We start from the raw sequence: 17,034 nt of genomic DNA, 5'->3' as shown, positions 1-17,034 counted from the left end.
TAGCAGACATCAAGGAACACGTATTTAAGCAACCAAGGATGGCTAGTGTTTAAAGTTAAATAATATATTCGCAGACTGGTAAAACGGCCACCTTCGAACCAGTCCTATGCTTTTCCTGATTTAAAGTTGATTCGGAGTTCTAATTCCTTGAATGTGGTAACCAAATCTGAGAATCACATTTTAGTTTAGGCCTTATATAAGCTGTGAATGATTTGCTGCATATTTCTTTATCCATGTATTTGAATATGATGTTCAAATTTGCCAGCAGACAATATGTGTCCTTCATGATTCTTATAAGGTGGGGCTCTGGCGATGGTTATTAAGTAAAATGCACACTCCCAGGTCTCTCTTGCACATGTATTCCTGTAGCTTATTTCATACCAAGCAACATTTATAGCAAGGCTTACATTCACCGTGTTCCAACCTTAGGACTTTACATTTAGCTGGGTTGAGATTCAAAATTAGACCAGACCAACTTAGGAGTTTGTTTAAGTCCCATTATAAGGTTATGCAATCCTCATCAGTCTTTACTTCCATCACAGCTCGGGTATCATAAGTATGTATTTCTATGGAAGTATCTAATTTTTTTTGTCATGTCAAGTATATAAACAAAGAAGAGCAATTATCCTAGGACCAAACCCACACAGAGCTGGTAACTCCCAATCCAAATCAAGTAACTTCATCTGTCATGCATCCAAAGTTCCCCTCCCTACGGTAATCTTACGAAGTAGCCTCCCTTTATTCCAGCCCAACGATCTAGCTTCTTTACCAGCCTCCAATGTGCCTAGGTTCTTTACCATCCTCTTGTGTGACAGAGCATCAAAAGCTCTCTTAACTCTCTATACACACATACACAGTCCGGCCACTTTCCTCCTTCATCGAAAACAGAGATAGCTTTCTTGTAAAAGTCAATAATGTTTGCTATGGATGAACTCCTCTCCCTGGATATATATCATCTCTCTATGCTAGTTTCCCCTTCGCATCTAGTCGACCATTTGCTCTCTGATTATTCTTTTTTTCAGTGTTTTCCAGACTATATTTCTCAGTGAAACTGGTTCAACTTAACTTCCCAGTCCCCATCCTGAAAAAAAGAGATGACACTCGCCTTTTTCCACTCCCTAGGCACATCACCTGCTCTAGCGACATCATGAAGAAAGATACAAGTGGCATATCGAGATTAGCTGTAAACTTGTTTTGCATATAAAAAGAATATTTGCAAGGACCACGAGGTTTACATGAGTCGAAGTCCTGTAGCAGTCTGTTCACGTCTTTCCTATCAATTTTATGCTGAACAAATAACCTGGGCTCGAAATGTTTTCCTGATAATTAGTTGTGTTAGCAAGCGCTGTTGTAATTAGCCATCTGACATGTTTTGTAGCTGTAGCTGTCGGCTCTCAGAGGAATTATACATTTGAATATACTTTGTAAATATTTCCTATAATCTGTCCTTACGTTATAGTCAAGAGGGATACACATTAATTATCCAGGCAAAAAAAAAAAAAAAATGATTACCTAATTTCTTGCTTTGAAGTCAAAAGAATTGTTGGTCCAAATTTTTACATGGATTTCCGCCAGTTCATTCAATGAAATATGATCTTTAAAATCTAACTGACGTAAGATTGTCGCGAGGAATTATAATCTTGGTCCTAGATATAGTTTTTCTCTAGTTAGTATAATCAAGAACCACAATATATATTTGATTAAGCACTTCTTTTTCTAAAAGATTATAAGGTATTATTGGAATTAGGAAGAGCTACTTTATCAATGGGTCCAAAATGAATGTGCTAATGTACTTAGCTGAATACAAGGCACTTTAATTCAATATATCCTAGACTGAGTTAGATTAAGTACTGTTAAATGGGCTGCTTCTTACTGGATCATGCGCAACAATTAATCAGTTCACTCTCCAAATGTTAACACTGCCACACCCATATGAAGCAATAGTTATGAATATATGTTATTGCCAGTCGATGATTAACAATAACTTTCCATGATCCGTGACGAGACCATTTGCATCATGTTCAGTGACACCAGTGTGATCAACAGCCGGTAGGTTGTAGGGATCAATTAGTATCACAACTGTTGACCACTAAAACCTTTCAGACAGTGAGGCAGGCAACGTTGACGAAAAAAAAATACCTCACTATTCAACCCAAAAAGGTAGTGGAAAGGTTAGCCAGACAACTCCAGCGCTCCCTTGTTGACGCTCCCTGGCGCTGCTCTTAAATCAGTACCAAAACTTTTATAAAAATGATGCGCTACAAAGAGACGCTATTACGTGCGGGATTTGAACCCGGGACCTCCTGCACCCAAAGCGGGAATCATACCACTAGATCAACAGGCCAAACGTTTACATGTGTTTCTTGAAAAAAAATGTAAGGACATCATGAATGAAGAATATAATGGAAGAAAAACAGAGGTTCGTAAATCGCGGTTAGTCTTGCCTGTAAAATGAAGACGGTAAGATTTACAAAAAAAAAAAGATTTTAAAAGGAAGAAAAATGAAAAAGAGAAAAAGTTGAATCAGACCAGATGAGACAGGGAGGTTCAACGGTAGAAACAAAGCAACATTTTGAGATCTAAGACGAAAGGGACAATATGGCGTTTGATTCCAAGAGAAAGAACGAGAGAGATCCGAAGCCCAACAAATAGATTATGCTGGGTCAGGGACAAGAGATCCAACACAATGGACAAGGGAAAGGAAGTTCAAAAGAAAGACCAAAGGGAGCTGAGATCCAACAGAAACAATAAGGACGCGGGGAATCTAGGCGATGAAACAGGGTTGTCGGAATGTCAGACATAATGTACACGAGAAATCAATTAATCACGAAAGGTTAAAAGGGAAAGAACTACAGTTTTATAATACAAGCTTAACTGCCGACCTGGTATAGATTAGAAGAGAAGGTATGATTCTCTGGTGTTTACGTCTTGTTTTCTTTGTTTTGTTTTGATTTTCTTCTTCAATTTAACCACCATGGCAAGAACGAAAGCCTTCTCTCATCCTGGCCCTTTTGAATAAAAGTTAAGGAATGTAAAGGAAAAAAGTAAAGAGATCTATCAGAGCTTCTTCCGGTGTTTGTAGCTCAAGATTCTTAAAGATGGAAAGATTGTATTAAAAGTGGAAAGGCGTAAGGAGGAAGAGAATTCCACACCTTCCCTGTGCTAAAAAAAAAAAAATGAAAGAAAGAAAGAAAGAAAGAGGCATCATTATGGTTAGTCTTTGTGAGTCTGAGTTCTCCCAGCCGAAGGGTCAAAGCCTTTAATGGCTGGGACACAAGAAGGGATACCACGAGAGAGGTGGAAGAAAAAATCCCAATAGAACAAAGAGAGGTCAGCGACGTCACGGTGGCTGTTGGAAAAAAGTGATGGTCGATGAGAGACGACAGCGGGAGAGTTAACAAGGTGAAACATTTCTGATTCCTCGTTGACTACGAGAGAGATGGGAGGCTAGCCACTTCAGATATATAAGCGGTATTACATACAGGAATAAATAAAATCCCTGCTTAAAGAAAGGATTGTTGCGGCTCCTCTACAAGACCACTAGATTTTGTAGAGTACATTTTGTGATGTAAATTACGTTGGATTACCAAGATTGGGTTGAGGATTAGTTATACTCAACGTAATTACGTTAATGCAGGGTTGGATAATGGTGTTTTGAAATTACACAGATAGATATGGTTGAGTTTTATAATTAGCTCTTGGTAGATTTTGTGCTTTTGCACAAACAAGTTTGACCAGGTTCCTGCTTCAATACCCCAACACGATACAGAGATATAACTTAAGGGAGGAAATATGTTCAGTGCCGCTATCAAAGTGAGGAGAGGAGGAAATGTGAGAACAGTAGAATTATCGGCTTTGAAGGGCACAGGGTAGAGAGAGAAGAAAGTGAATAGGAAATAGGACAGTACCTTAAGGGACACCACTATTGATATATCACAAAGGAAGATTAGCACCAAAAACGACAACTCAAACAGAAAAAAGTAAAAAAGAAGCTATTCATTAGAGCACAAAAAGAGGACAAAAAACTAAGAGAAAATCGCTTAGAGAGCAAAGACTTATTTCACATGTTCAATGCTTTGGCGATGTGGTCACGGAAAAAATGAAAATGAAAGTGCCACAGGAAGACAACCGAAGATGGATAACATAGGAAGATCACCAGGTCTAAGATTCAAAGCGCTTAAGACAGTGAAGTTGAGGAGAGTTTCAAGGATGAGAGATGACGGAAATGATAACAACGTAGGTTTAGCTGCGTGGATTGAAACGCATTCCCTTAATAAGGACGGGCCGAACCAAGACGTGCTTCCAAGAGACAGGCAGAGTTTGAGTTTTAAACATAGATGAAAAAGGCAAGCAAGGAATGAAAATATCTAAAAGGCGTAATCACTTAGGACACGAAAAGATATCCCTGAGTTTGACACCTTGACAACGTGTAAATGGGAGAGTATAATGGAGTAAATAGGAAAGACAAACAGGACACCTGTTGGTCCGTAACAAGAGTATCCTCTGAGACAGCTGTGGTGTCCTGAAAGCAATGTCTTTTTGAAGCAAGAGAAAACAGTAAAGCAAAAAGCACTTCCCAATCCTCCATTCTCTCCAGCATAAGAAACTGCAGGAAATACTGAGAAGACGAGCCATGTTTGTATAGGGACAGATCATCTTGCCCGGAAAATTTCATTGAAAGGTGTTCTTTGGAAAAGGTCACAAATCTGACTGTTAGTTCTCGAAAGATGAGACTCATGTCAAAAACTGGATAAAAACATAAACATGTTTCTTTTTCTTTTTTGAAATTGGCGTATTCGTTGTTAAAGCATTTCATGATATTACCCTTTGATGACCTTGTGTGAGGGAAGTATAGGAGAGGGCATGGGTTCAGTGGGGGGAAGTTATGGAAGTAGAGTTCAAGAAAGATAAGTTATCAAAAAGGGCGTCTTTATCAATGGGCCAGTTAACTAACTATTAATCAGATTAGGAAAATGAAAGAGCGGTTGAAATATTGAAGTTCCTTGAGACGCTTTGAACTGCTTTTGTTTGGGGGCCACTTCAAGAATCAGTGACGAAACCCTTTATTCTTTCTTAAGGTATCCTCAGGTGCAGCAGTGGCCGTGATCGTATAGTGGTTAGTACATTGCGTTGTGGCCGCAATAACCCAGGTTCGAATCCTGGTCACGGCAAGAAACGCCCACTTCTTTTGGCCTGCATGTTTCATTACGTACATTATTTCGTAGCCCTCCTTGATTAAACTGATGCTGTTTATAATCTGTGGTGGTCGCAATACAGGAATAAGGAACTAATATATATATATACTTTGTCGCTGTCTCCCCATATATATATATATATATATATATATATATATATATATATATATATATATATATATATATATATATGGGGATAGGGGAGAAAGAATACTTCCCACGTATTCCCTGCGTGTCGTAGAAGGCGACTAAAAGGGGAGGGAGCGGGTGGCTGGAAATCCTCCCCTTTCTTGTTTTTTTTTTTGTTTTTAATTTTCCAAAAGAAGGAACAGAGAAGGGGGTCAGGTGAGGATATTCCCTCTAAGGCCCAGTTCTCTGTTCTTAACGCTACCTCGCTAACGCGGGAAATGGCAAATAGTATGAAAAAAAAAAAAAAAAAAATATATATATATATATATATATATATATATATATATATATATATATATATATATATATATATTAACAAAACTGTTGTAAAATATACAAACCATAAGCAGATAAAGGATGAACTAACTTATAATGGATACAAAATGTTTAAATGTGTCAATATACGTAAATGAATACAGTTGTACTCAGCTGAGAAAATGTCGTGATATTAATCGCTGTCTAATTAATCATCAGAACTAGATGACGATAGCTCTTTTGAATCTTCTGGTGTCAGACAGTTATCGAAACATCTGAGAGAGAGAGAGAGAGAGCAAGTGGAAGAGTCTGCCAGGCCTCTCAACAACGCACTCGCGATGACGCTACCCGGCGCTCCTCCTAGATCAATACCAACACTGTTCTGATTACATACGCAACATTCAGACTCTAAATAAAACGAAGGACCTGTCCGGGATTTGAACCCGGGACCTCCTGCACCCAAAGCGGGAATCATACCACTAGACCAACAGGCCGCATAGTTGAGGCATTTATCTGGAAAATGCTGATGGAATCATGAATGTCCTGAGAGGACATTCGTCTCTTGCTTGGCGAGAGAAAGGGAGAACGATTGGCCACGCCAGGCATGTGAGAGTTACTCCATATGAAGCGAATAAGACCCTGAGAAACAGATTACATAAGAAAATGATAATTATGGAACATTTATGATTCTCCCAGATGTTGGGGAGCATAGGTTGTGATGAGCGTTGTACTGGGGATTCGAAGGTAGATTGGAGGTTATGATTACGACTACGTGAGACTTAGAAATAGCCATTGACAGAAACTGCGTTTTTTGTACTATTGGGGTTCAGTCATATTACTCTCTCTCTCTCTCTCTCTCTCTCTCTCTCTCTCTCTCTCTCTCTCTCTCTCTCTCTCTCTCTCTCTCTCTCTCTCTTCCTTCTCCCTCGAGAAAACTCACAAGTCCGATTTGATTGAGGATCTTCGGCTTAATGCAACAAAGACAACGACTATTGGGTTGAATAAGGGAGGAAACGTCAGTTGAAGTATTCAAAGTGGCACCGTGGCAGCAGCGAACAAGGCTAGATGATGAGGAAACAAGATCATTCATGGAGATAAGACGGCAGGTGATACGATGGAACCCTGTTGATAGGAGAAGACGAAGTTGTTTGCACCGTAACCGACTTACGAAATTGAACTGACGAAAACGGAGGGTACACTTAGGAAAACGGTGAGCAGCAGAAAAGCGAGAGGAAGACATATCAGAGCGCAAAGACTAATGCCACACCCTGTTGCAAAGCCTTGGAGATACCGAGAGTCGCGAAAAAAAAAAGGAGTACATGACGGGTGTTACACAAGAAAGATGATCGCCCCTCCTGCAGATAACCTCGTCATGGATCATCGGGTCTCCTGTTGTCTGTCCTGTCCATGTCCTCTGCCAACTATACGTAGAGAAGGCGTATGGCCGACACCGTGATGTTCCCGCGTTACCTCAGGAAGTATACTTCTAAGGCACTTCCTACTCTTGCTCGCCTGTTTCGTCTCTACGGAAAAGACCCAAACTCTGTTTTCATCTGTTTAACCTATTGGACTCTCGCGCCATCGCTCTCACTTCTGCTGTCTCCAGGGTCTGTGAAACTCTCCTCAACTCTCACTTTCTCAAGATTTTAATCCCTTCCCTCAGATTAGCAATATGGCATTGCAGTACAAATGTCCACTGGGGGCACAGGAGTATATCAGTGTCCTGAGTCCTACTCTTATAAATGGAAGAGACAAAATAGCACTGATGACGGTATCTCACCACTTACCGTTCCTTACGGCACAACAGTCGACAGGGAAAAAGGGGTTAGCAATGGACGTATTGAGTATAGGATACTGCCACTGAAATCTTATTGGAAAGTGTGAACGGAAAAGAGTTCCTACTTTGATAGCAGTAAGGTTCTTTGAGGATGAAACTGAAAATCAAGCAGAGCATCGGTGCAGCACTTCTCTTACAACAGTGAACCTAAGTGTCTCTCCTGCTTTCTTGAAACGGGCGTTTTTACTAACAATTTAGACACCTGAAGTATACCTGGAAGACCTTGCGAGAGGAAAATTCAGGAAAGATTATAACTTCATTGGTAATATAGGAGGACTAGAAGTGGATTTACCAAAGAGAAAAAAATTGAGTGAAAGGAAAGTATGGTGGCGAAAAGGGCGGCTTTATCAGTGGGAAAGTTAACTATAGAATGATCTGGCCAAAACGGGAGGAGGAGGAAAAGTTGAACAACTTAATATGACGTTGATGGCTATGGCTTGGGAATCACTTGAAGAATCAAGGAAGATACGCTTATACCAGGCGTGTTAGCGCCTGTGATCGTATAGTGGTCGCACCTTGCGCTGTGGCGACTGTAACCCAGGTTCGAACGCTGGATAAGGCAAGGTGTGTCCTCATTTCTTTGCTGGCCTGTACCATCACATAAAGATTCATGACTTCGAACTATTTCTAGCAATAATGCCGTTCATGATCTACGGAGGTAGCAGTACAGCATCAAGGAACTATAATATACATCCATTCAAATCCAGCGTTGCCACGAAATATGAAAGGCACAAATGGATCTAAGAAAAGCTACATTCATAATGAGCTTAGAATACCTAGATTTGTCACTATACGTAAATGAATGAAATATAGTGTAAATTTGATTAACCTACATTACTATGAATAAACTATTTGTAAATCTGCTGCGTCTTGTAAGATAGATTGCAAAACAATCAGTGCCACGTCTGCATGAATCTATTTAGTTGCCAGTTGGCGAGTAACAAGCTTCGATCTCAAAATTTCCATGACCCTTGACAAGACTGTTTGCTACGTGTTCTTTAAGTCACATTATTGAGTTTAATCACATCACCGACTCTCTCTCTCTCTCTCTCTCTCTCTCTCTCTCTCTCTCTCTCTCTCTCTCTCTCTCTCTCTCTCTCTCTCTCTCTCTCTCGTGGAATTCATCAGTATCGGAGCTACTGAACTAGCAATACCTCTTTTGATGTTCATCTCAGAAAGTAATGGAGTTTCAAACTCTTGATGCTAAACAGTTACTTCAACATTGGACTCAGAGCTGACAGCAACTTCTCCCAAGCTTTTCCAACGCATTCACAGTGGCGCTACCAAGCGTCCCTCATAGATGAGTATGGACACTCTTTAAAAAAAAAAAAATCAGGCATTGATGTAAAGACGGGCCTATCCGGGATTTATACCTGGTACCTCCCGAACCCAAAGCGGGAATCATACCTCAAGACCAACTGGCCGCATGGTTATATGTTATATCTGGAAACTATTTATAATATCACGAGCGCTGAAGCCATGGAGGGCAAGCATATGTTACCAGTTCGTAGTAAAAAAAAAAAAATCTGTTTTCTATGAATTGCAAAACATACGATGAAAGGTACAAGAAAATACTTGTGAGAGATGGTAGGGTCAAAGACAGTGAACAAGGGAACGGGGTGTCCAACAAAAGGTAGAAAAAAGAAATTGAAATCAAAGAAAAGAAAGAGAGGGCGATAGAGTCCAACAGGAAGGAGATAGGGGGAAGGAGACCCAATATATAGGCCATGCAGAGACGGGAGGCAGAAGATCCAACAAACTGAACAAAGAAAATGGGGTTCAAAATAAAGGCCAAGTGGGAGAGGACCCAGCAGAGACACATGGAGGCAATGGAGGCAACAGACATGAGAAGGAATTCGGGATGTCAACCAGAATGAAGGCAGGAAATGAAAGGACCGAACGAAAGCCAAGAGAAACAGCAAGAGGTATATTGTACACACTTGACCACTGACCTGGTCGTATTAGTAGAAAGGGACTAATTCTGTCAAGTGGTTGATGTTTGTCAATATTTTTTCTTTTCTTTTTCAGTAAGCGAATTGGAAAAAGGTAAAATCATGCTCTCTTTTCGGCCATTCGAATGAAAGGAAAATAATCGAGTGTAAGGGACAGAGAAGGAAAAAAATTGGGAAATTTATTAGGGCTCCTAAAATGCTTTAGTCTCAAAGGTCGAAATAATGAAATAAAAGGCAAAAAAAAAAAAAAATGGAGGAGGAGAATTCTATGGATCCTTTGTAGGTGGAAGGAGGAAGGTATTACAGCGGTCAATGTTTGTGTAGCTGGTCTCTACATAAAAGCTACAAGAAGCAGTAGCCAATCGCGTGTGGCCTATTCCAAGTCTAATTTAAAGTCTGGGATATATGCAACCAGTTCATGAAACAGTGACCTATATTCGCCTCCAGAGGAGAGAGAGAGAGAGAGAGAGAGAGAGAGAGAGAGAGAGAGAGAGAGAGAGAATTCAAATATGGTACTGATAAGAAGGGTAGATTTTAGTAGTTAGATGAACTAGTTCAAAAGTCTGTTCTTTCTTGTTAAAACATGCGTATTTACTGATAGTTAATAGCTTTGAAGTATTCTACATATCATACCTTACATGAAACATATATAAGAGAGAAAATAAGTTCAGCAGGAGGACTTGAGGGGGGGAAGGACGGGATTTGGAGTCACCCAAACTAGAATTAGAGGAAAATAAGGTGCCTCAATGGGGGATTTTATGTGTAGAAGACTTAGCAATACATTGATCGTCAAAGAAGGCAGAAGAAACGGTCAAGATACAGAATTGAATGGCGATGCTATTGGCACTAGACCAATTCAACAGTTAGATAAGAAACACTTTAAGCTTTTCCTAACCAACATATAGGTGAGTCAGCGGCCGTGGTCGTATAGTGGTTAGTACATTGCGTTGTGGCCGCAATAACCCAGGTTCGAATCCTGGTCACGGCAAAATGCACCCGCATATTTTGGTCAACCTGTGTTCCTGCACGCAGATTCACAACTTCGTAAGTTTTCTCAAGTATAAGTTATGCCATTTTGAACATTAGAAGTCGTAATAAATCAGTAAGTAACTACAATAAGCATCTGATTAACCATGCTGCTGTAAAATATACAATGCATCAGTGGATTTAGGAAGAACTGCTTTCATGATCGGATAAGAATATCAAAATTTTACTTTAAGTAAGTGAATACTAGGCAATGTAAATCAATCTAACGTTTGGGTCAGATTAATCTTTTGTGAATCAGGTGCTCCTTATTTGAATGATTGTAACGAAGTATCACCTCACTGCCACATCCACATTCCACATGTAATGAGACTATACAGTTGTCAGCTGCCGAGCAAAGAGCTTCCAACACCAACCTTCCATGATCCTTGACAAGAGAACTTGTTTACATGGTAGGTGACACCGGATTTTACTTAAAACAGCTCCTGGTATGTGGTGTGACTATTTGATACCACCAGCCAAAAAAAATTGCTCACGTGCTTCTGGGAGAGTAGTGAGGACTACATGGGAAAGACAAATATCAGGATACCTGATGGTCCATGAGGAGGTGTTGTGCTGGGGGAGAATAGAGGAGTCCTCACGCGCTAGTCATATTTGTGACGGAGATGATACATCAATACAGAAATCACCTCACCACGAGCCACTTCCACTGGCAAAACAGCCAACAGGAAAAACCGAGATGATCACCATTTAGTGTCTCCATAGTATATAGCCAAGGAAATTCTATGGGAAGAGTGGAGACAAGGAGCGTTCCCTACTGTGAAAGCAGTGAAGCTCTCCATATAGAAGCTCAATTCTGATAAGTACAAAAGAGGCAGATTGCAGTAGTTGAATCAACTCGGTCTGAGGAATGTTCTTACGTCTTAAAACAAGGGTATTTACTGATAGTTAAAATCTTTGAAGTATACTCTGAATACCTCACATGAAACAAGTACATAAGAATGGACAAGTTCAGCAGGAGGAGGTAGTGAAGCGGACGGGATACGGAGTCATCTAAAATAGAGCTGGAAGAATATAATGTGCCTAATTGGGCGGTTTTATGTGCAGAAGAGTTAGCTTTACATTGATCAAGTCAAAAAGGCGGAAGAAAAGGTCGAAATATAGAAGTGAATTGCGATGCTATTAGCACAGGACTAATTCAACAGTTAGACAAGAAATGCTTTAAGCTTTTCTTAGCCAACATGCAAGTGAGTCAACGGCCGTGGTCGTATAGTGGTTAGTACATTGCGTTGTGGCCGCAATAACCCAGGTTCGAATCCTGGTCACGGCAAAATGCACCCACATGTTTTCCTAAGTACAAGTTATGCCATTTTTAACGATTAGAGTTCATAATAAAGAAATGAGGAACTGCAATACGCATACAGATTAACCATGCTACTGTAAAAAAAAGTGTTCAGCATAGATTTATAAGGAATTGCTTACATGATGGGTTCAGAATATATAGATATCACTATGATCAACTGAATACAAGGCTATGTAAATCAATTTAACCCAAGCGTAAGTCAGAATAACCATTTATAGATCTTCTTATTCGATTGACCGTAACGCAGTATCAACCCACTGCCACATCCACATTCCACATATCTCAAGACTATATAGTCGGAAGTAGGCGAGCAAAATGCTTTCAACACCAACCTTCCATGATCAGGAAAAAAAAAAAAAAACTTTATTTCATGGTGGTTGACACCGGCATAAAACAACTCTGGCTAGGTCGTGGGACTAATTGATATCACCAGTCAAATACTTCGTGCAAGTACAACTGGGAGCGTACTGCGGACTACATGGAAAAACAAATGTCAGGAAACCTGATGGTCTATGGGGAGGTGTTTTGCTGGAGGAAAGTAGAGGAGTCCTAACGCGCTAGTCAGGTTTGTGACGGAGATGAGACATTAATACATAAGGCACCTTAGCATCAGCCACATCCTCCAGCAAATCAGGCCACTAGCACAGGACCGATTCAAAAGTTAGATAATAAACGCCTTAAGCTTTTCGTAACCACCATATAGGTGAGTCAGCGGCCGTGGTCGTATAGTGGTTAGTACATTGCGTTGTGGCCGCAATAACCCAGGTTCGAATCCTGGTCACGGCAAAATGCACCCACATGTTTTCCTAGGTACAAGTTATGCCATTTCTAACAAGTAGAGGTCATGACAATATGAGGAATTGCATATACATGCGGATTAACCATGCTATTGCAAAATAGGTAGGTCCTTCAGTAGATTTAGGAACAATTGCTTTCATAATGGGTTCAGAATATTTAGATGTAACTATGTTGAACTAAATACAAGGCAATGTAAGTCAACTTAACCTGAGTGTAAGTCAGATTAATACATAAATACATAAATCTACAGCTTCTTATTCGATTGACTGTAAAGCTGTATCAACCCACTGCCACATTCCACATGTGAGACTATATAGTTGCAGTTGGCGAGTTAAAAACTTTCAACATCAACCCTCATAATCCTTGGCTAAAAAAAAGGAAATTGTTTACATGGTAAGTGACACTGGCATAAAACAGCTCCGGCTAGGTCGTGGGACTAAGTGATATCGTCAGCCAAAATCTTTGCACAAATACAGCTGGGAGAGTATTGAGGAGTACATGGGAAAGACAAATATCAGAATACCTGATGGTCCATGAAGAGGTGTTTCGTTGGAGGAGAGTGAGTAGTGGAGTGCTGACGCGTTAATCATGCTTGTGACGGAGATGAAACGTTAATACATAAGGCACCTCACCACCAACCACTTCCTCCAGCAGAAAAGCCGACAAGAAAAAATTAAGATGATCACCCTTTAGCATATTCAGAGTATGTTGCCAAGGAAATTCTATAGGAAGAGTGTAGGCGGGGAATGTTCCCTTCCCTTAAAGCAGCGAGGTTCTCGGTATAGCAACCTTAAATCTGGTCTGGATAATGCGGGTAAAGTTTAGTAGTTAAATTACCTCGTTCAAAAATCTGTTCTTCTTTCACATAAAAGCGTATTTACTGTTATTTGATAGCTCTGAAGGATACTCTGAATACCTTACGAAACAAATATAAGTGAGAGGATACGTTCAGCAGGAGACAGATTGTCACAGAAGGCAGAAGAAAAAGTCAAAATACAGAACTGAATGGCGACGCAATTAGCACTGGATCAATTCAAAAGTTAGATAAGAAACTCTTTAAGCTTTTCTTTACCAACAAAGAAGTGAGTCAGCGGCCGTGGTCGTATAGTGGTTAGTACATTGCGTTGTGGCCGCAATAACCCAGGTTCGAATCCTGGTCACGGCAAAATGCACCCACATGTTTTCCTAAGTCCAAGTTATGCCATTCTTAACAATAAGAGGTCATAATAAAGAAATGAGGAACTACAATATGCATATTGATTAACCATGCAACTGTAAATCATACAAGTCTTCAGTAGATTTAGGAACAATTTCTTTCATTATGGGTGTACAATATTTAGATATATATATATATCACTATGATCATGTGAATGCTAAGGCAATGTCAATCAATATAGCCTAAGTGTAAGTCAGATTAACCATTTATAAATATACATCTTATTCGATCGACTATAACGCAGTATGAACTCACCGCTGCATCCACATTCCACATGTCATGAGACTATATAGATGCCAGTGGGCGAGCAAAATGCTCTCAACACCAACAACCTTCCATGATCCTTGACAGGAAACGTTTACATGGTAGGTGGTGACACCGATGTAAAACGACTCCGGCTAGGTCGTGGGATTAATAGATATCGCAGTAACCAAACTGATGATATCCTTTTGATGCTTTCACCACAGAGTAAAGCAACTCTAAACTCTGCTGTTCGATGATTGACCTCAGTATCTAACTCACAGGTGGTAGAAATGTCTTCCAGGCATCTCCAACATGTTTATGATAGAGATAAAAACATTGAAACGTAATGCATAATGGCCTTGATTAAGGCCTCAGCTGCCCGTGACGTCTCAGCTAATATAAGAGAAAAAAGTCACCACTACCTCTATCAGAACAGCCGCCAGGATAAAAAGCTGAGAGTGAACACCTTGTGGAATGGAAAGATTTTTACTGGCATGAAAATCTTATAGAGGAATGTGGATGAGAAATGTTCCGTAATCTGTAAGCAACGAAGTTCTCCATGGAGGAAACTTAGGTCTGAATCGGAAAGGTGTAACATTTTAGGAATTAAAAAAAGATTAAAAGTCGGGGATTTTCCCTTCGTAAAACTGATATATTCCCCGATGACAGATATCATGAAGAACGCGCGTAATAATTGCTCATAAACTTTGCGTAAAAGTCTTCAAATCTGAACTCTTGAAGGTTATCAGATGGCACTTTCATATTTTTTGGATTGTATAAAAAAGCGATAACTTACGAAGATAGTGATCGATGAAGCAAGGAAAATGATAGATGATATTTTATGAGTGTTTTGTGATGTTGGCATAATTGGCAGTAATTCATTAGTGTAGTGTCTTGTGATGTAGAAGTTCAACTGATTAATGATAAAATCAATTCTATTTATGGAGCTAATGAAAAGTTTTTTCTTCAGGTGTTCTGTGCTTCTTTACCTCTGTAGTTAAGACATTCAAGTCTGAAGCAGTTAAAAAGTGTCGAGAACGTAAATGCTGTCAGGAAAAACGCTACTTTTAAATCGTACGTGCAATGAACCAGCAAACACTAAAAACTTACAAACTGTCAAAGTTCAGCTGTCAGTGAGCCGTGTTGCCCACACATTTGTAATCGCAGCCAAGTTGCGCTATGGCAAGCAGCCGCCTTTGATCAACGCGTTAGAGTCTTTGGAGGTAACTGGTAGTACGGTCAATACAACAAACCCAGACTGGCTCTCCATGTCCAGTGTTCATCCCTACCCATCTGGAGCCGGTATCTGTCGTTGAGTCAGAGGCTGGTCAGATTGCCACCTGGTAAGCAACATGCCTTGATCGCTCTAACAGAATGTCAGAGGTTGAAGATTTGTTTTTCATCGTATTTCTTTTTTCCTGCAGAACAGCTCTCTGCGATTGTCACTGACAGCGTTCATAGTGTACGTTTTGTCACACAGGATGACTTTAAAGCATCCTAGTAGATTGAAGTGCTTGCAGTCTCCATCAAGCTGAGCGTATGGATTCTCTGCCATGAAAACGTAAGCCTCAGTGAGTTCAAGTTAAGACCTCCAAGCTTCCCAGAGCTGACTGTGTCCCCTTACATCCCTGAAGGTTATTATTGTTTTCACGGCTCTGTTCCACAGAGAAATGTGATCGTGGGATCCAGTAGGACAGTACTTTCAGCACTTTGATATCATCATTTCCTACTTTTGGTTTCATGTTCATGTTGTTGGCCAACACATGGTTTTCGGGATTCTTGGAGCGCGGATTGAACAAGAAAAAAAAGAAAGTAGCATTTTGACTTATACTATTTTTGTGGACCTTAGCAAAAACTAAAACCACTTAAACATCACCTGGAAAAAAAAAAAAGAATGTTGCTATTATCCTCGCCGTCCAAATTTTGCCAAAATCTGGCTTTACGCTGCCGATATAAAAGTCTAAGAGAAAGAGCTAGAATATAGTAGAGATTTCATCATTGACTTGGTAACATAAGTAAAGAAGGACAAATTTTGTGAGGCGATGTACCTTCTTTTTTCTGTATACAAAGAATAACTAACATGGAATGAGAAAAAAAAATTCTTCGGTGTATCTAGACGATACTCTTAAACCTCAAGAGATAGTAGTAACAGGGGAAAGATAAAAGGAGACAGAGTATTCCATAACGATGTGCGCAGAAAGTACGGAGCACCATAATAGTCAAATTTTTAATGGTTGGTTTCCACACGGAAACTATTGGAGGCAGCAACCAGTTACGTGCCACTTCTCCAAACTTTATCGGATAGGTGCTCGCATGCAGCTAATATGGCCGAGATGATACCTACAGAGCAGAGAGAGGGCAGGAACATCGAGGTGGACGAGGAGAGATGGTCAAAGAGTAGTGACAGCAGAAAAGTTAACGAGATGGACCATTTATGATTCCTCTTCGGCTGGGAGAGAGGTAAATGACTTCAGAACAGTGATCAGTATTTAGGGTCCACAGTACCCCTGTAAATATACAACAGCTGCTCACAAGAAAAGCAAGTATAGCAACAATACAACATTCCTACTTCTGATGGAACATATATCATCATGTGCATTATGTAGGACTTCCAAGATAGACTGAAGGACGTCGCTATGACTACAAATGAATGAGATTAAAAAAGAGTTACCTTCAGGTTTTTTTTTTTTGGTTACACTGTTGAATCTTTACTACTCAACTCTGAGATGCTGCACAGGTCCAGATTAAGAGAGGAATTGGGTCCAGTGCCAGAAACAGAATGAATATTAGAGTGAGCCACGAGAGGCAGAAAGAACAATGGAAGAAAGGCTTATGCCACACCTTGTCGCATGTTTTGACTTTGATTTCTTTTTTTCAAAAAGAAAGAAAAATCTAAGAACTGACGTTAAGCAACTATCTTGAAATGTGGCTTAGAGCTAATGGAAACGTCTGCTAATATGCTCGAACGCACTCACAATGACGCCACCCGACACTCCTCCTAA

The 17,034-nt window shown here is 40.1% G+C and overlaps 6 non-coding genes across 6 annotated transcripts; 5 read left to right on the top strand and 1 right to left on the bottom strand.

The window, feature by feature from the left end:
• Positions 1 to 5,099: 5,099 nt before the first annotated feature.
• TRNAH-GUG (transfer RNA histidin (anticodon GUG)) lies at positions 5,100 to 5,171 on the top strand. Its single transcript has one exon. It is a non-coding gene; the product is annotated as a tRNA-His (tRNA).
• An 890-nt stretch (positions 5,172 to 6,061) lies between these two features.
• Positions 6,062 to 6,133, bottom strand: TRNAP-UGG (transfer RNA proline (anticodon UGG)). Its single transcript has one exon. It is a non-coding gene; the product is annotated as a tRNA-Pro (tRNA).
• A 4,211-nt stretch (positions 6,134 to 10,344) lies between these two features.
• On the top strand, positions 10,345 to 10,416 carry TRNAH-GUG (transfer RNA histidin (anticodon GUG)). Its single transcript has one exon. It is a non-coding gene; the product is annotated as a tRNA-His (tRNA).
• Positions 10,417 to 11,670: 1,254 nt separating this feature from the next.
• TRNAH-GUG (transfer RNA histidin (anticodon GUG)) lies at positions 11,671 to 11,742 on the top strand. Its single transcript has one exon. It is a non-coding gene; the product is annotated as a tRNA-His (tRNA).
• A 747-nt stretch (positions 11,743 to 12,489) lies between these two features.
• Positions 12,490 to 12,561, top strand: TRNAH-GUG (transfer RNA histidin (anticodon GUG)). Its single transcript has one exon. It is a non-coding gene; the product is annotated as a tRNA-His (tRNA).
• A 1,105-nt stretch (positions 12,562 to 13,666) lies between these two features.
• TRNAH-GUG (transfer RNA histidin (anticodon GUG)) lies at positions 13,667 to 13,738 on the top strand. The gene has a single exon. It is a non-coding gene; the product is annotated as a tRNA-His (tRNA).
• The last annotated feature ends 3,296 nt before the right edge of the window (positions 13,739 to 17,034 follow it).

Source organism: Panulirus ornatus, chromosome 8, assembly GCF_036320965.1.
Source record: "Panulirus ornatus isolate Po-2019 chromosome 8, ASM3632096v1, whole genome shotgun sequence".
NCBI classification, from domain to species: Eukaryota; Metazoa; Arthropoda; class Malacostraca; order Decapoda; family Palinuridae; genus Panulirus; species Panulirus ornatus.
This window is presented reverse-complemented; position numbering and strand designations above follow the sequence as displayed.